Raw genomic sequence first — 20,383 nt, 5'->3', positions numbered from 1 at the left:
TGAAGGTGTTATACCTGTGATTGAAAAATTTATCAAACAAGGTGTTCTAAGAGAAATGGAGAGTAGTCCTTGTAATTCACCGATTATGGGGATTAAAAAGCCAAATGGAACATATAGGATTGTACAAGATTTGAGAAAGGTTAATCAGATTGTTGTTCCATGTTGCCCTGTGGTTCCGAATCCAGCGGTAATTCTGTATCAGATTCCACATGATGCGGAATGGTACACTGTCATTGATCTTTGCAATGCATTCTTTACTGTTCCTTTACATCCAGACAGTCATGAAATCTTTGCTTTCAGATTCCAAGGTAGGACCCTCGGATGGTGTAGAATCCCTCAGGGCTATACAGAGAGTCCTTCAATATTTAATGAGTTGTTAAAAAGATCTTTGGAAAACCTGGACTTACCTGGTAGGTCTACGTTGGTGCAGTATATTCACGATTTGTTGATAGCTGCTAAGACAAGAGAAAATTGTGTGACAGACACAATAATACTGTTGAATCATCTTGCAGATGAGGGACATAAAGTGTCTCCAGCAAAATTACAGTTTTGCAAGCAAGAAGTAAAATATCTTGGTCACAGAATTGCAAAGGGAAAAAGGCAAGTGACAGTTGAGAGAATAAAAATGATTCAAGCAATGCAACCTCCAAGAACACAGAGACAGGTCAGAATGTTTTTGGGAATGGTTGGTTACTGTCGACAATGGATAAATGGATTTTCAGTAATTGCGAAACCACTACAGAGATTGACAAAATCTGATGTAAAAGATCCGATTATTCTCAATAAAGCTGAGATGGAATCTTTTGAGAACTTGAAAAAGAGTTTATGTCAAGCTCCTGCTTTGGGTATGCCGAATTATGAGAAAGATTTTGAACTGTATTGCAGTGAGAGAGAAGGATGTGCATTGTCTGTGTTGATTCAGAGACATGGGAATCTAAAGAAACCTATTGCATACTTCTCTGCAGTTCTTGATCCCATTGCAAAAGCGTTACCAGGCTGCTTGAAAGCAGTTGCAGCTACAAGTGTCAGTCTTGAGCAGAGTGAAGGAATCATTATGGGATTTCCTGTGAAAGTTTTTGTGCCTCATTCAGTTGAAATATTGCTGACAAGAGGTAAAACTCAGCATTTGACAAGCAGCAGATTGACAAAGTATGAGAAAATCATACTAGGTGCAGATAATGTTTCGATTTCAAGATGTTTGAATCTGAATCCTTCTACATTACTGCCTGATTCTGAAATTATTGATGATACTGAACTAGAACATGAGTGTTTAGATGTTATGGAATTTTGCACTAAACCAAGACAAGACATCAAAGATAGACCTTTGTCTGAATCAGATGTCTTGAAAGCCTCATATTCAGTCTGTACAGTTGCAGATGTTGAAGAAGCATCATGTCTGGAAGGAATTCGTTCAGCACAAGTGGCTGAATTGATTGCTTTGATTCGTGCTTGTGAAGTGTCAAAGGATAAAAGAGTTACCATCATTACTGATAGTCAGTATGGGTATGGAGTTGTGCATGATTATGGACAACTCTGGTCTCAGAGAGGCTATATGACATCAGCAGGGTCACCAATTAAAAATGCAGTTTTCATTAAAAGATTAATTGAAGCAATACAGTTGCCGAAAGAAATCGCAATTGTTAAGTGTGCGGCGCACACTAAAGGAGTGGATTATATCTCAAAAGGCAATGCCTCCGCAGATGAAACAGCAAAGTACTGCGCAAGAAAAGGTTGTGCATACAATCGGGAAAAGAGTAAAGAATCTGATTCAAATTCATTAATGCTAACAACAGTTGTAGAAACATGGCATGAGATTAGGGATTTACAAAATGAAGCAGATGATGAGGAAAAAGATCTGTGGTTAAGATCAGATTGTAGACCACGTGATGAAGATGGAGTGTGGGTTTACAAAGATGGCAGAGTAGTCTTACCAAATTGCTTGATTGCTGATATGGCCAGATTATATCATGGTCCGGCTCATCTTGGAAGAGATTCTATGATCAGACTTTTTCGAGAGACTTGGTTCAACACTAAATTTAGAACGATTGCAGAATCTTTTTGTCAAAGGTGTTTATCATGCCAACAAATGAATCCAAACAGAAAATCAGTGGTGGGGACAGGAGTGATTGGTCGAGAGGGTGGTCCTTTTACCAGGTTACAAATGGATTTTATTGAAATGCCCTTACACAATTGCTTAAAATATGTTCTTGTGATTTTTTGTTTATTTTCAAGATGGGTAGAAGCTTTTCCTACACGACATTGTGATTCAATTACAGTAGCAAAACTGCTGCTCAGAGAAATTATCCCAAGGTACGGTTTTCCAGTCACTATTGAGAGTGATGGAGGAAGCCATTTTGATAACAAATTAATGAAGTTAATTTGTGAAGCTTTGAGCATTGAGCAGAAGATACACTGTGCATACAGACCAGAGGCATCTGGGGTAGTTGAACAGATTAATGGAACAATTAAAAACAGAATTGGAAAAATGTGTGTTGAAACAGGTGTAAAGTGGACAGATGCTCTTCCACTTGTTTTGATGTCATTAAGAAGTACACCAGATAAAAAGACAGGTTTGAGTCCTCATGAAATTTTAATGGGAAGAGTTATGAGGCAAGCTTTTGTACCTGTAGGCAAACTGTTGAGCATAAATGACAGTGCTATTTTGGATTACTGTAAAAGGTTATCTGATATAGTGACTTCTGTGTCTAATCAGGTGGGAACTGAAGCACAATCAAATGAAAAAGTTTTGACACATGATCTGAGGCCTGGTGATTGGGTCAGAACAAAAGTACATCGGAGAAGAAATTGTCTGGCTCCTAGATGGCAGAAGCCTAGGCAAATAACTCTGATAACTACTAATGCAGTAAAATGCAAGGGATTGAAACGTTGCATTCATCCTAGTCATACTATTCCAGTACCAACTCCTGAGAGTTCTGATGTTGAAAGTGATACTACAGATGATTCTGATTCTGAAGTAGAAGGTGAAACAAATCCAGATTCTGAAGATCGACAGGAAGGTCGACATCTGGAAACTGTGCCTGTGAATGGAGAACTGACAAGAAAAGACTTGGAAATTATTGAAATAGATTCTGAAGGTGAAGAGAATCTGTTAAAAGGAAAGATAACTGAGGATTCAGTTAGTTCTGTTGAAGACAGAGAAGCAGAACAAAAAGAAGTTTCAGACCAGGAGAGTATCGAAAAGCAGAAGTTGAGCTCTGAAGTAAGGAACAGAGATCCAAAATCTGGGAAGTTGGAGGTAATTGAAGAAGAAGACGAAGACGAATTACCAAGTACCAGTATTGGAAATCAGAGTGGTGTTCCTGAAGGAGTAAAACTGCCGAATAGAGAAGTTCCTGAGTCGATTGAAATTTCAGACTACGAAACTGAAGAAAGTGACGTGGATGGTGAAAGTGAAAGCAGAAAGAAAAGGGCTTGGAAGTCAGAATCAAATGCTTCTGAACCAAAGAAGAAATATGTGAGAAAAGCAGACTACTGGCCTGGTGGAAGATTGAGAGTTAGGTTGATCAAGAAACCTAAAGAGCAAGTTGAAGAAATCAGTAGTCAAAAGAGTCCTGGAAAAGAAGTTGGAGTTGGAAGGAAAATTGAAGTAGTGTCGAGAAAAGGAAAAAGGATAATAAGGCCAAACCAGAAATACAAGTCTCCTGAGTGGACTTATTTAGTAATTCCACCTGTCATTGACATTTATGATAGTAGTGAAGAAGAAGGTGAAATCGAGGAAATTAGTGACAATGATTGAAGTACAGAAATTTTAATTTGGCAAAAGGCTGAAGAAATCTTGTTAGCTGACATAAGGTCGAAGAAAAACTGTTTAGTTGAAAGAACTTATTTGTGACATAAGGTCGAAGAAATCTTGTTTAGGGTTTTAAAAAAATATATATATATTTTAAAAGGGGGTATAAATAAATATTTAGTTTCTAGTGATTTTTAAAATAAAAATAATTTTTTTTGTTTTATTTTTGAGGCAAAGCTAACCAAAAATGCCTTATGTTAAGGAGAGCACTTCAAGGTGTTCTGTTTTCAAGAGATGCTGTAAGATGACTCTGGTGTGTCTGCTCATTTTAATTCTGCTCTGGTTAGTTTTAGCTGTGATTATCCCTTTAGAGATGAACAGAGAATTACACAAAGTTAACATGACAAGCAAAGCTTTAGTTAGTCAAACTAAACATAGTGCATCTGCAAAAGTTATTGATCATCAACCTAGTATTCATCAGGATAAATCTATTAGTGATTTTTCCAGCAATACATTCACTAAGCTTTTGAGTGAATATGTAAAGGTAATGGACGCTAAAGATTGTTATGTGTGCGTAAAATTACCTGCTTCTGTTTCTGAGGGAGTGACATACAATATGCTTCCTCTTACATATGGTGTAACATGCAGTGTATTAGCTAGTTTATTTTATCAGACTGGACGCTTAGAATATTATTATTCAGATTTTGATGAGATTTTTGCGAATATAAAAATTGAGGGTGCTTTAAATAAGCATAAGAAAGCTAAACAAATGAGGGAATTTTTTCTTGTTACTAATGAACTCACTTATGAGTATGCTTACAAGAATAATCTAACCTGCAGATTAAGTGCTGAGGGAAAGACATTTTTGAACCTGGTTGAGGAGAGAAGAGCAATTTATAAAAGAAATGAATTAGTCAAGCAGACTATGTCAAAATTCTGGCAGAAAGAGGATGAGAAGTTAAATGGCAAAATGCTTGAAAATGTTGCAATTCACATAGATAAACCAGTTAGTGGAAAGCTTTGCATTAGAAGAGATAATACACTTTTTGATAATAATTTCGTAGGTGCAAGTAACTGTGAAGATACTTATCAGATTTTGGGAGGTTGGGGATTCAAAGGTGGGAAAGATCCAATCTTTCCTGGGATTTATTTTGTTTGTGGTGACAAGGCCTACTACAACCTTCCAGACCATTGGTATGGAACTTGTTATGTGGGAATTGTTTTCCCTAAAGTGTTTCATGTTGATAGAGATTCAGAAGGATTGTTCAAAATTCATAATTATGTAAATAGAGTTAAAAGAGAAACTTTCACAGAAGTTCTGGGAGATATTTTTCAAGCAGTGATACCTTTTGTTGGTATAACCCTAAATGCAGGGAGAATTAGAAAATTGTCCGCAATTGTTGACAGATTATCAACAGACACAGCTGATGGATTCCAATTAGTGAATGTTGAGGTAATTGCAATCAGATCCATGGTGATTCAAGATCGCCTTGCTTTAGACATACTCCTAGCAAAAGAGGGAGGAGTCTGTGGCATTTTGCATGTGCAACATTGTTGCACATATATACCTGATGAAAGTAAGAACATTGAGATGTACATTAAGAACATTACACAGATGCATTCAGAAATAATTCCTTTAGAAGAAGATGATTTTACAGGAAAACTTTCAAAAAGATTTCAAGCAATTAAAAATTGGTTTCATGACATTGGAAGTTCAATTCTTGGCAAGATTTTGGCACCTTTGATTATAATAATATTCATTTTTATTTTGACAAAAATAGGTTGTTTGTTGCATAAAAGAAAGAAACAGTTGAAAGAAAAGAGAAGGATCTATAAACTTAGAAAAGAAGAAGAAAGGGAGATTGAGTTACAGGAGTTGCACAGAGAACGTTATGCAAATTCCGAAGATTATGCAGACACAGGTTTTTAGGATTACTGACACAAATGAATTTTAATCATTTTCTCGGAAGCTTAAATTACCAAATTTTGGGTGGTGGTGTGGTGATTTGTTAATCACCAGATGAGGGAGTTGATGGAGCGAGATAGAAAACAGAATTTTGTTTAAACTCGCAAAGTCACATTTCCATAACATGAATAATAAAATTAATGATTTGTGATGTATTGTGCTAATACAATCTAGATTAAACTCTACACATGGGGGGACTAACATGTGTGCTCATAAATGTGCATAAGTGTTGCATCTTTTGTTCGTGCAAAATAATAAAATAATTTGTTGTTTTCGTTTTTGTCATTACTAACTGCAGCAAACCTAAAAGAGGCATGTGCTTATTTTGCTTTTCCTTGTCTATGTGGTGTCATTTCTACTATTCTAGGTGCACATAAGTTTCATGGATACATGAAGACTGGTAGATATAAAATGCTGCTTTATTTGTTTGCACTTGCTAGGTAACATTAGACTAATTGGGAGGGTTAATCAATTAGTAAACATAGGGTGGATACAGAATCAACATTATTTCTTACATTAATACTTTTCTTGTGTTTGTTTTATACTAGAAAGTATAAGCTGCCTGCTTTTGGGCCTAGTTTGCTCGAGTTTGCTAAAAGCTGAATTTTACTTCTGCAAAAGTCACGAGATGCCCATTCTGAAAAAGTGTTCGTCAAAGCTGCATTCACTGAGCAAATCTGACGCGCTGTCATCATTTTGTCGGACGTGGCCAAGGTCAGAAACCGGTGGAAAAGAACAATTTTGTCAGCTCTAACTTGGCACCCGTGGAAGTGTAATGAACGCAGCGAGAACATTGATTTACAATTGTTGCAAATCAAGGAAGCTCCTGGTCACGTTTGGAAAAGACAATGGTCCTTAAGAAATGTGACCTAATGGAAGTTTTGAAATGTGGGTGACATGTCACTTGTCACTCTCAACCAATGGGACATCGTGGTTTTATGAAAACTTTCCTTTACTTAGATTAGCTAGCATAGAAAGGTATAAAAAGTCATGCCCTTAGGGATGGGCTGGCTGCTGCTTTCTGACTTTCCGATGAGGGTGAAGTGCTGCTGGACTTTGCGTGGAGCACGTAAGAATCCTCAAAGAACTTTACTTTATTTTCCATTTATTTAGCTTAGCTAGGGACTTAGGTTTTAGAAATGCTAAACTTTTAAATCTTACTTAAACTTTGATTCTCTTGCTTAAACTGTATTTTTCTCATGAATCTTTTCAAACATGCTTACTATAATGCTAATAAAATTGGGTTTATAAAATTACATTTTGAAATACCATAAATTAGTTAATAAAAACTTACTTTTGACAAACAAGCTGGTCTTGGTTATTCAGAAGTGCAGGTTGCTATTAGCTAGATCCCATCGCCAATGGTGGTCATTTAAATAGTTAGGATTTGTTCTAATGTCAACATTCTTTCCGTAGATGTATATATATATGTATATAATTTGTAAATAGGGTGTATATAGGTTTAATTTGACCACCTGATTCAGTAGGCCCAAATATGTCATGTTTATAAATGGGTCCATGAGTTAGTGTAGAATTTTATTTTGTAGGTTATAAAGTTGGGTAGCGTTGCTTATGGCATATTTCCTATAGGCCGCTGGATCAATTATCTGGTAGCAGAAATTGATGGTTGCTAAGGGTAACCAAGGTAATATGTTGGTTGCTAAGGGTTGTTAAGGTGTTATGGTATGGAAATAGGATCGATGTTTTAACACATGTTGAGTTTGTTTTTCGTGCTATCTGTAAGCTATACCGGTATAGATTGTGTGACGAGAAGTTAGTCACGCAAGTCATCTGTTCTGTTTGCAGTGATATCGCCGAGTATCACAAGTGGTATCGCGGTGTACCACAAGTGTTGTCGCCGTGCAGCACAGTGTTAGGGCTAGGTGTGAATCTTGTATAGTGAGGGTTATCTAAGAAATTAGAGCAGCATGAGAATAGGGACAAAGCGCCTTCCATAAAACTCACTGTGATAAGAGTATTAGATATATTCGAGCTTGAGTGAAGGGTAGAGTAGCGTCGGTGCATGATTATCTATAAACAGGTGAGAGTCCTGTAGGGATACATGTTTTATATCTATAAACAGGTGAGAGTCCTGTACGGATAACGTCGTTATTTTGCTGACGGTGCATGATTTCTATAAACAGGTGAGAGTCCTGTACGGATTTCATGTGTGTTTGAATTTAGGGAATTTTCCGTGTGAAAGTGCGAGTTTGATTTGTAATTTATGTTCAAGTGGAACTTTCGAACTGTCACTTCGCGGTGCGTTCAGAGGAAAACTAGTTCATAATTTTACGTGTTAGAAGGGTGGGGTAAGAGTTACTCTACTGACAATTGAAAATTATCCTTAGTGAGAATAGCGCCGACTATTCCGAAGTGTGGATACTTGAATGTATGTAAACTATTCTAAATAGTGAAACAAACAGATGAGTCCTTATTGTCATTGTTTAAGAATTAATTTACACTGAAAAGTGTTCTTAAAATGGCGCTGTGAAAAGATTTTGTGAAGGAGGGGTAAGCGCTAGGAGTGAGAAGTGAGAAACCGCAGCTGCTGTGTACGTCACAGAGCCGCGCTGGGATTGGGTGACCTACGTCACAGGCTGTACTCTGATTGGTTCTTGAGTCTCTGACGACCTGTAAGCTGATTGGTTCTTCAGAAAAACTCCATTTTTATTGGTTGAGCAGAAAAGTGACGTAGCTCAACTGTCATTGGCTTGTTGGTGTGTTTCGCGCACGGATTGGTTGCTTTTGCGGAACATCCCGGAAATATTTTACGAACGATTTTGTGAATTAAATTTAACTCTTAAAAATGAGTTATCATTTTAAACATGTTGAGAAAAAGCCAACATTACTTCAAAAACTTAAAAATTTATTTTCGCCTGACAAGAAAATTGAAACGCGAGGTGGTAAATTACTTCATAAGTATAAAACACCTGCAGCGTACATGGAAGGTGAATATGGATATCATACTGTTTTATGGTTTGATAGCTGGAAACGCTATACAAAGAACGACGGTGTTTTAACTTGGCCTGATGATGGTTCATTTAATGTAAAGGTTCTGAGAAATTTGAGAGAAAAAATGAATGCTCTTATTCCAAAACCGAGACCAACTCAATTTGAAGCTTTAGTTGAGTGGGAAGATGAGATGTATCAGTTACAAAGAGAAGCAAGTGGAATTAAAAGACCTTCTAAACCTCCAGCTTGGAGAAGAGATACTCATGAAGACAGGTTGCGAATGTGGAGGCAGGGAAACATGAGTGAAGGATTGTATTTAATTCAGGAAATGGTTATGGGTACTCCTGCTGGGAAATCTTTAGAAAGCGAATCTGAAGATGCAGTTATGGAAGAAATATACACTACAGCTAGAAAGAATCAGCCTTTGAGACCTCCTAGATCATGGTCTACTCCGGTGGTTTCTACAGAAACTTCACCGAGTGCACCTCCAATTAATGAAGCTCCTAAACTTTATCCAAATAATTGTGAAATTATTGAAACTCCTAGAAGACCAGAATTTGATAATGCTCGAAATGAAGGTAGACATTTTTCAATGACTCCAAGAGCAAGGGAAGCTCCAAAAGATTATGCAAGAGAGACAAGAAATGTTGAGGTTGTTGACTCTTCTGAATATTTAAGATCTAAGGAAGAATTAATTAGACGAATGACAAAAGGCATGGAAGCTGTGACAGTTCCAGTAACAATTGGTCCTGTTCAGCCTGTATTTGACCAAAGAGAATCAAACAAGACAGGGTTGACTATTCCTTTAAATGCAGAAATTCAGAAAGTTGCTGAAAAATTTTATTCAGACATATCTGAAATAAACTCTTCAAGATCGAGAATGCCAGATTTAACTTTTAATGAGGATTTATCTCCAAAAACACCGATGGGTGCAGAATCAGATGTAGGGAGTCCTGAAGCCAGGGTGACCACACCGAAACTTGATGTGGCTAAATTGAAAGCAAATATTGAAGAATTAATAATTGGAACCATTGGTCCTGATAGTTTAAATTACTATCGAGATGATGAACTACTGTTCATTTGCAAAAGTATTCAGTGGAAAACAAAGAATAAATATGATCAGTTAGAGGAACTAGCAGCGGAACTTGAAATTGATGTGAGTAAACAAAAGAATTTTGCAAAGCATTACAGATTAGACTTTTCAGAAAATGACATTGAGAGTTTGAACTCAATGGGAAGAATATTGCATATAAAAGATTTGATTGTTTACATTAAAAAGCTGGGAGAACTCAATAAGTGGAGAGTGAAATGGACGAAAAAGAAGGAAGATGAGAGATTGGAAAAATTGTCAAAACAATTTCCAATGAGAGAGATTGCAGGTGGAGGATATGTTCATGTCCCTTGGTCTAGACAAGACATACTGCTGTTCACAAATGACTTTCCGAAATTGAGGGAGAAACCAGTAGAGTGGTATAGACAAGTGGATAGGTTTATCAAAGTCTCAAAAGTTCTGTGGATTGATCTAGATGGATTTTTCGACATTGTCGTCCCATCAGATCTTTGGACAGAATGCAAAATATCAATAAGTTGGCCAAAAGCAGAACCTGAACGAATCAAAGAAACAGGTGCTCCAAATCCTCTTGTAATGGATTTTTATGAAAAGGTGATTGTTTGGATGAAAAATAAAATTCCACCCAAAGAAGTTGATTGGGTTAAAATAGAAAGGACAAGTCAGGAAACAAAAGAATCAGTTCATTCTTTTTATGAGAGGTTACTGTTAATTTTTAAACAATACAGTGGCTATGAAAAGCTGGATGAAAAAGATATGAGTCATTTTGTCTATAGATTTGTTTATGGCCTGAAACCTGAAATTGCAGACATGATCAGGAATAGCATAGTAGGATGGCAATCACTTTCTGTGGATGATATTCTAAGAAAAGCTAAGTATTGCAGTGATGAGTTGGAAGTGAGACAAAAGAAGCTCAAAGAGAAAGCCATGTGGGCTCAGGTAAAGGTGGCTGAGCAACAAATTGCCAGCATGGGTAATAAGAACACACATTTTGTTCAAACTGGAAATACGAACCAGATACAGGGAAAGCTTAAAGGTAATATTTTTCCGAAAAAATTTAGCCCAAAGATTGAGGAGTTGAAACAAAGATTACCTTGTTTTAATTGTGGCGAAATTGGACATTGGAGAGACGAGTGTCCTAAACCTCCTAAAAATTTAAAGAATCCATTATTAAATCCACAGATGCAGAATGATGTTGACCTGCAGCAACAGCTACAGATGCAACAGGGGTTAAACGAGTTAAACATTCAGCGACAGTTGCAGCAACAGGTGAATAACCATCAGAATCAATTGCCACAGCCACCATTTCCGAATTGTGGGGGAATTCAAAAATATAATTCAAGTGTGGGATTTCAGGGAAATGAACATGTGATAAAACCACAAAAACAGCAAAAGCAGCAAAGGGTGCAAATGCAAAATGCTTCACAACAATTTTTGTTAACAGAAAGCCAAGACAGTGATTCTGATGATTATTGCTGACGGTGCCCGAGAGAGGAGGAAGAGTGTGTTGTTGGAGCCACTCTTGAGGTTGACCAGTCTGGTCCATTTGTAATCGGGAAAGTTAATGATGTAGACATCACTTTTCTAGTGGATACTGGTGCTACCCGTTCTACTGTTAGATCAGTGGAAATTGAAAACCTACCTCTCTCTGGGGATACCATCCAAGTTGTTGGAGTAAGTAATCAGCAAATTAAAACTGACTTAACTGATCCAGTTCCAGTTGAAATTGGAAATTTCAGAGACAAACACAGATTTGTGGTTTGTAATAGTAGTCCAGTAAATCTATTAGGCAGAGACATTCTGTGTAAAATGAATTGCAGAATATATTGTTCTCCTGATGGGGTTGAGTTACAAACAATGGAGGAAGATGGTTTGTATAGAATGACAATGATGATGATGGAAGCAGAAAAAACAAAATTGTTTCCTGCATTTGAAAAGAAAGATTTGCCTGAAGAGCTCAAGGAAAGAGTGAAATCTGAAATATGGGATTTGACTGGGAATGAGATGGGTCTGATGAAACATGTCGATCCAGTCAAAATTGCATTGAAGCAGGGAATAGAATTTCCTAATATTCCACAGTACAAAATGAAGGCAGAAACAATTGAAGGTGTTATACCTGTGATTGAAAAATTTATCAAACAAGGTGTTCTAAGAGAAATGGAGAGTAGTCCTTGTAATTCACCGATTATGGGGATTAAAAAGCCAAATGGAACATATAGGATTGTACAAGATTTGAGAAAGGTTAATCAGATTGTTGTTCCATGTTGCCCTGTGGTTCCGAATCCAGCGGTAATTCTGTATCAGATTCCACATGATGCGGAATGGTACACTGTCATTGATCTTTGCAATGCATTCTTTACTGTTCCTTTACATCCAGACAGTCATGAAATCTTTGCTTTCAGATTCCAAGGTAGGACCCTCGGATGGTGTAGAATCCCTCAGGGCTATACAGAGAGTCCTTCAATATTTAATGAGTTGTTAAAAAGATCTTTGGAAAACCTGGACTTACCTGGTAGGTCTACGTTGGTGCAGTATATTCACGATTTGTTGATAGCTGCTAAGACAAGAGAAAATTGTGTGACAGACACAATAATACTGTTGAATCATCTTGCAGATGAGGGACATAAAGTGTCTCCAGCAAAATTACAGTTTTGCAAGCAAGAAGTAAAATATCTTGGTCACAGAATTGCAAAGGGAAAAAGGCAAGTGACAGTTGAGAGAATAAAAATGATTCAAGCAATGCAACCTCCAAGAACACAGAGACAGGTCAGAATGTTTTTGGGAATGGTTGGTTACTGTCGACAATGGATAAATGGATTTTCAGTAATTGCGAAACCACTACAGAGATTGACAAAATCTGATGTAAAAGATCCGATTATTCTCAATAAAGCTGAGATGGAATCTTTTGAGAACTTGAAAAAGAGTTTATGTCAAGCTCCTGCTTTGGGTATGCCGAATTATGAGAAAGATTTTGAACTGTATTGCAGTGAGAGAGAAGGATGTGCATTGTCTGTGTTGATTCAGAGACATGGGAATCTAAAGAAACCTATTGCATACTTCTCTGCAGTTCTTGATCCCATTGCAAAAGCGTTACCAGGCTGCTTGAAAGCAGTTGCAGCTACAAGTGTCAGTCTTGAGCAGAGTGAAGGAATCATTATGGGATTTCCTGTGAAAGTTTTTGTGCCTCATTCAGTTGAAATATTGCTGACAAGAGGTAAAACTCAGCATTTGACAAGCAGCAGATTGACAAAGTATGAGAAAATCATACTAGGTGCAGATAATGTTTCGATTTCAAGATGTTTGAATCTGAATCCTTCTACATTACTGCCTGATTCTGAAATTATTGATGATACTGAACTAGAACATGAGTGTTTAGATGTTATGGAATTTTGCACTAAACCAAGACAAGACATCAAAGATAGACCTTTGTCTGAATCAGATGTTGTCTACTTTGTAGATGGCTCATGTTTGAGAACTGAAGGAGGTGTCTTGAAAGCCTCATATTCAGTCTGTACAGTTGCAGATGTTGAAGAAGCATCATGTCTGGAAGGAATTCGTTCAGCACAAGTGGCTGAATTGATTGCTTTGATTCGTGCTTGTGAAGTGTCAAAGGATAAAAGAGTTACCATCATTACTGATAGTCAGTATGGGTATGGAGTTGTGCATGATTATGGACAACTCTGGTCTCAGAGAGGCTATATGACATCAGCAGGGTCACCAATTAAAAATGCAGTTTTCATTAAAAGATTAATTGAAGCAATACAGTTGCCGAAAGAAATCGCAATTGTTAAGTGTGCGGCGCACACTAAAGGAGTGGATTATATCTCAAAAGGCAATGCCTCCACAGATGAAACAGCAAAGTACTGCGCAAGAAAAGGTTGTGCATACAATCGGGAAAAGAGTAAAGAATCTGATTCAAATTCATTAATGCTAACAACAGTTGTAGAAACATGGCATGAGATTAGGGATTTACAAAATGAAGCAGATGATGAGGAAAAAGATCTGTGGTTAAGATCAGATTGTAGACCACGTGATGAAGATGGAGTGTGGGTTTACAAAGATGGCAGAGTAGTCTTACCAAATTGCTTGATTGCTGATATGGCCAGATTATATCATGGTCCGGCTCATCTTGGAAGAGATTCTATGATCAGACTTTTTCGAGAGACTTGGTTCAACACTAAATTTAGAACGATTGCAGAATCTTTTTGTCAAAGGTGTTTATCATGCCAACAAATGAATCCAAACAGAAAATCAGTGGTGGGGACAGGAGTGATTGGTCGAGAGGGTGGTCCTTTTACCAGGTTACAAATGGATTTTATTGAAATGCCCTTACACAATTGCTTAAAATATGTTCTTGTGATTGTTTGTTTATTTTCAAGATGGGTAGAAGCTTTTCCTACACGACATTGTGATTCAATTACAGTAGCAAAACTGCTGCTCAGAGAAATTATCCCAAGGTACGGTTTTCCAGTCACTATTGAGAGTGATGGAGGAAGCCATTTTGATAACAAATTAATGAAGTTAATTTGTGAAGCTTTGAGCATTGAGCAGAAGATACACTGTGCATACAGACCAGAGGCATCTGGGGTAGTTGAACAGATTAATGGAACAATTAAAAACAGAATTGGAAAAATGTGTCTTGAAACAGGTGTAAAGTGGACAGATGCTCTTCCACTTGTTTTGATGTCATTAAGAAGTACACCAGATAAAAAGACAGGTTTGAGTCCTCATGAAATTTTAATGGGAAGAGTTATGAGGCAAGCTTTTGTACCTGTAGGCAAACTGTTGAGCATACATGACAGTGCTATTTTGGATTACTGTAAAAGGTTATCTGATATAGTGACTTCTGTGTCTAATCAGGTGGGAACTGAAGCACAATCAAATGAAAAAGTTTTGACACATGATCTGAGGCCTGGTGATTGGGTCAGAACAAAAGTACATCGGAGAAGAAATTGTCTGGCTCCTAGATGGCAGAAGCCTAGGCAAATAACTCTGATAACTACTAATGCAGTAAAATGCAAGGGATTGAAACGTTGGATTCATCCTAGTCATACTATTCCAGTACCAACTCCTGAGAGTTCTGATGTTGAAAGTGATACTACAGATGATTCTGATTCTGAAGTAGAAGGTGAAACAAATCCAGATTCTGAAGATCGACAGGAAGGTTGACATCTGGAAACTGTGCCTGTGAATGGAGAACTGACAAGAAAAGACTTGGAAATTATTGAAATAGATTCTGAAGGTGAAGAGAATCTGTTAAAAGGAAAGATAACTGAGGATTCAGTTAGTTCTGTTGAAGACAGAGAAGCAGAACAAAAAGAAGTTTCAGACCAGGAGAGTATCGAAAAGCAGAAGTTGAGCTCTGAAGTAAGGAACAGAGATCCAAAATCTGGGAAGTTGGAGGTAATTGAAGAAGAAGACGAAGACGAATTACCAAGTACCAGTATTGGAAATCAGAGTGGTGTTCCTGAAGGAGTAAAACTGCCGAATAGAGAAGTTCCTGAGTCGATTGAAATTTCAGACTACGAAACTGAAGAAAGTGACGTGGATGGTGAAAGTGAAAGCAGAAAGAAAAGGGCTTGGAAGTCAGAATCAAATGCTTCTGAACCAAAGAAGAAATATGTGAGAAAAGCAGACTACTGGCCTGGTGGAAGATTGAGAGTTAGGTTGATCAAGAAACCTAAAGAGCAAGTTGAAGAAATCAGTAGTCAAAAGAGTCCTGGAAAAGAAGTTGGAGTTGGAAGGAAAATTGAAGTAGTGTCGAGAAAAGGAAAAAGGATAATAAGGCCAAACCAGAAATACAAGTCTCCTGAGTGGACTTATTTAGTAATTCCACCTGTCATTGACATTTATGATAGTAGTGAAGAAGAAGGTGAAATCGAGGAAATTAGTGACAATGATTGAAGTACAGAAATTTTAATTTGGCAAAAGGCTGAAGAAATCTTGTTAGCTGACATAAGGTCGAAGAAAAACTGTTTAGTTGAAAGAACTTATTTGTGACATAAGGTCGAAGAAATCTTGTTTAGGGTTTTAAAAAAATATATATATATTTTAAAAGGGGGTATAAATAAATATTTAGTTTCTAGTGATTTTTAAAATAAAAATAATTTTTTTTGTTTTATTTTTGAGGCAAAGCTAACCAAAAATGCCTTATGTTAAGGAGAGCACTTCAAGGTGTTCTGTTTTCAAGAGATGCTGTAAGATGACTCTGGTGTGTCTGCTCATTTTAATTCTGCTCTGGTTAGTTTTAGCTGTGATTATCCCTTTAGAGATGAACAGAGAATTACACAAAGTTAACATGACAAGCAAAGCTTTAGTTAGTCAAACTAAACATAGTGCATCTGCAAAAGTTATTGATCATCAACCTAGTATTCATCAGGATAAATCTATTAGTGATTTTTCCAGCAATACATTCACTAAGCTTTTGAGTGAATATGTAAAGGTAATGGACGCTAAAGATTGTTATGTGTGCGTAAAATTACCTGCTTCTGTTTCTGAGGGAGTGACATACAATATGCTTCCTCTTACATATGGTGTAACATGCAGTGTATTAGCTAGTTTATTTTATCAGACTGGACGCTTAGAATATTATTATTCAGATTTTGATGAGATTTTTGCGAATATAAAAATTGAGGGTGCTTTAAATAAGCATAAGAAAGCTAAACAAATGAGGGAATTTTTTCTTGTTACTAATGAACTCACTTTCAGATTAAGTGCTGAGGGGAAGAAATTTTTGAACCTGGTTGAGGAGAGAAGAGCAATTTATAAAAGAAATGAATTAGTCAAGCAGACTAAGTCAAAATTCTGGCAGAAAGAGGATGAGAAGTTAAATGGCAAAATGCTTGAAAATGTTGCAATTCACATAGATAAACCAGTTAGTGGAAAGCTTTGCATTAGAAGAGATAATACACTTTTTTTATAATAATTTCGTAGGTGCAAGTAACTGTGAAGATACTTATCAGATTTTGGGAGGTTGGGGATTCAAAGGTGGGAAAGATCCAATCTTTCCTGGGATTTATTTTGTTTGTGGTGACAAGGCCTACTACAACCTTCCAGACCATTGGTATGGAACTTGTTATGTGGGAATTGTTTTCCCTAAAGTGTTTCATGTTGATAGAGATTCAGAAGGATTGTTCAAAATTCATAATTATGTAAATAGAGTTAAAAGAGAAACTTTCACAGAAGTTCTGGGAGATATTTTTCAAGCAGTGATACCTTTTGTTGGTATAACCCTAAATGCAGGGAGAATTAGAAAATTGTCCACAATTGTTGACAGATTATCAACAGACACAGCTGATGGATTCCAATTAGTGAATGTTGAGGTAATTGCAATCAGATCCATGGTGATTCAAGATCGCCTTGCTTTAGACATACTCCTAGCAAAAGAGGGAGGAGTCTGTGGCATTTTGCATGTGCAACATTGTTGCACATATATACCTGATGAAAGTAAGAACATTGAGATGTACATTAAGAACATTACACAGATGCATTCAGAAATAATTCCTTTAGAAGAAGATGATTTTACAGGAAAACTTTCAAAAAGATTTCAAGCAATTAAAAATTGGTTTCATGACATTGGAAGTTCAATTCTTGGCAAGATTTTGGCACCTTTGATTATAATAATATTCATTTTTATTTTGACAAAAATAGGTTGTTTGTTGCATAAAAGAAAGAAACAGTTGAAAGAAAAGAGAAGGATCTATAAACTTAGAAAAGAAGAAGAAAGGGAGATTGAGTTACAGGAGTTGCACAGAGAACGTTATGCAAATTCCGAAGATTATGCAGACACAGGTTTTTAGGATTACTGACACAAATGAATTTTAATCATTTTCTCGGAAGCTTAAATTACCAAATTTTAGGTGGTGGTGTGGTGATTTGTTAATCACCAGATGAGGGAGTTGATGGAGCGAGATAGAAAACAGAATTTTGTTTAAACTCGCAAAGTCACATTTCCATAACATGAATAATAAAATTAATGATTTGTGATGTATTGTGCTAATACAATCTAGATTAAACTCTACACATGGGGGGACTAACATGTGTGCTCATAAATGTGCATAAGTGTTGCATCTTTTGTTCGTGCAAAATAATAAAATAATTTGTTGTTTTCGTTTTTGTCATTACTAACTGCAGCAAACCTAAAAGAGGCATGTGCTTATTTTGCTTTTCCTTGTCTATGTGGTGTCATTTCTACTATTCTAGGTGCACATAAGTTTCATGGATACATGAAGTCTGGTAGATATAAAATGCTGCTTTATTTGTTTGCACTTGCTAGGTAACATTAGACTAATTGGGAGGGTTAATCAATTAGTAAACATAGGGTGGATACAGAATCAACATTATTTCTTACATTAATACTTTTCTTGTGTTTGTTTTATACTAGAAAGTATAAGCTGCCTGCTTTTGGGCCTAGTTTGCTCGAGTTTGCTAAAAGCTGAATTTTACTTCTGCAAAAGTCACGAGATGCCCATTCTGAAAAAGTGTTCGTCAAAGCTGCATTCACTGAGCAAATCTGACGCGCTGTCATCATTTTGTCGGACGTGGCCAAGGTCAGAAACCGGTGGAAAAGAACAATTTTGTCAGCTCTAACTTGGCACCCGTGGAAGTGTAATGAACGCAGCGAGAACATTGATTTACAATTGTTGCAAATCAAGGAAGCTCCTGGTCACGTTTGGAAAAGACAATGGTCCTTAAGAAATGTGACCTAATGGAAGTTTTGAAATGTGGGTGACATGTCACTTGTCACTCTCAACCAATGGGACATCGTGTTTTTATGAAAACTTTCCTTTACTTAGATTAGCTAGCATAGAAAGGTATAAAAAGTCATGCCCTTAGGGATGGGCTGGCTGCTGCTTTCTGACTTTCCGATGAGGGTGAAGTGCTGCTGGACTTTGCGTGGAGCACGTAAGAATCCTCAAAGAACTTTACTTTATTTTCCATTTATTTAGCTTAGCTAGGGACTTAGGTTTTAGAAATGCTAAACTTTTAAATCTTACTTAAACTTTGATTCTCTTGCTTAAACTGTATTTTTCTCATGAATCTTTTCAAACATGCTTACTATAATGCTAATAAAATTGCGTTTATAAAATTACATTTTGAAATACCATAAATTAGTTAATAAAAACTTACTTTTGACAAACAAGCTGGTCTTGGTTATTCAGAAGTGCAGGTTGCTATTAGCTAGATCCCATCGCCAATGGTGGTCATTTAAATAGTTAGGATTTGTTCTAATGTCAACATTCTTTCCGTAGATGTATACATATATGTATATAATTTGTAAATAGGGTGTATATAGGTTTAATTTGACCACCTGATTCAGTAGGCCCAAATATGTCATGTTTATAAATGGGTCCATGAGTTAGTGTAGAATTTTATTTTGTAGGTTATAAAGTTGGGTAGCGTTGCTTATGGCATATTTCCTATAGGCCGCTGGATCAAGAGCACACATTTATTACACTCTAGTGAATGCTCATGTTTTTTACCAGTACTCTTCCCACACTAGGAACAGCAGTTGGATACTTTGAAGAGCCCCCTCCAGATGTGCTGCTTCGACTCAGTCACACTATAAAGCACTTTTTAAAAGAGTGAATCAGTGTCACTGGAGCCCTCCATCGGTGGTCAGGCCTGCCCCTGGGTCTCAACACAGTATGAGCGAGGAAGTGTTTTTATCTGACAGGTTTTAGAAGTTGGCATAATTCTAGAAGGAAAAACACGTACTAGAGCAACACATCATGCATGGACCTGGGAAACTTAGCGCGGCCACTATCTAGAAGTTCAACCCAAAAAAACAACTCACAGAGCAGCACAAACAAGGGCAGAAAGATACACGTGCATGTTGATGTCTGCAAGAAAAAACATCTGTGACTGTCACAACACAGGGGTGAGATAACCTCACACTGTCACTCCCAGAGGTAAATTAATTCCATATTGTTATACAAAGAGGTGAGTTCAACTTGCTGTGCTGTCACACCAGGGTGAGCTAAATGCGAAAAAGTCCATAGATGTGTATTTTGCCTAATCACAGTGGAAACTCACAATTTAGCTTATCCATGCCTTAATTTCATTTTTTGTTTTCTGTCACTTAGTCTAGTCTAGGTGTAACATTACAGCATAACGGCTAGGGCGGTCGACCTCGAATGTGGGTAACTGGGTTCGACTCTCGGAAATGACGCTGAACATCCGGTGATTCTGGGAAAATCACTTAATCTCTCCATGCCTAACAACAACAAAAATGAATATGTCCTGATGTAACGGAACTGGTGCTATGTAAAGCGCTCTGATACCTGATACCAGGTCAAGTTTGCGCGTTATAAAACTTCGTGAAATGTTGTTGTTTTTTTAACCACATCACAGACTGCAAAGAAAAATTGATTTTACTTTCCATGTGTTACTTTAAACAACTTGGAATCTTCGTTCTTTTTCTTTGTTCACCATTTTTTTAAATGAAAAGAAGTCTATAGCAATTTGTGTATGTCGTTTTTTTTTATAGGTATGCCTAATGTGGCAGTGCAGTCATGTTGGTGGATTCTGTACTGTAGACCTTCGTTGTATATTGAGGGTATCAACTGTTAGTCCTACTTGTATGTCAGTGGCTATTCCAATTTTTGGCCCTGAAATTAGGGTCAGTCTACTCTTCCATCCCTGT

Source organism: Lissotriton helveticus, chromosome 5_1, assembly GCF_964261635.1.
Source record: "Lissotriton helveticus chromosome 5_1, aLisHel1.1, whole genome shotgun sequence".
Taxonomy (NCBI): Eukaryota; Metazoa; Chordata; class Amphibia; order Caudata; family Salamandridae; genus Lissotriton; species Lissotriton helveticus.
Note: the sequence above shows the minus strand (reverse complement) of the source record.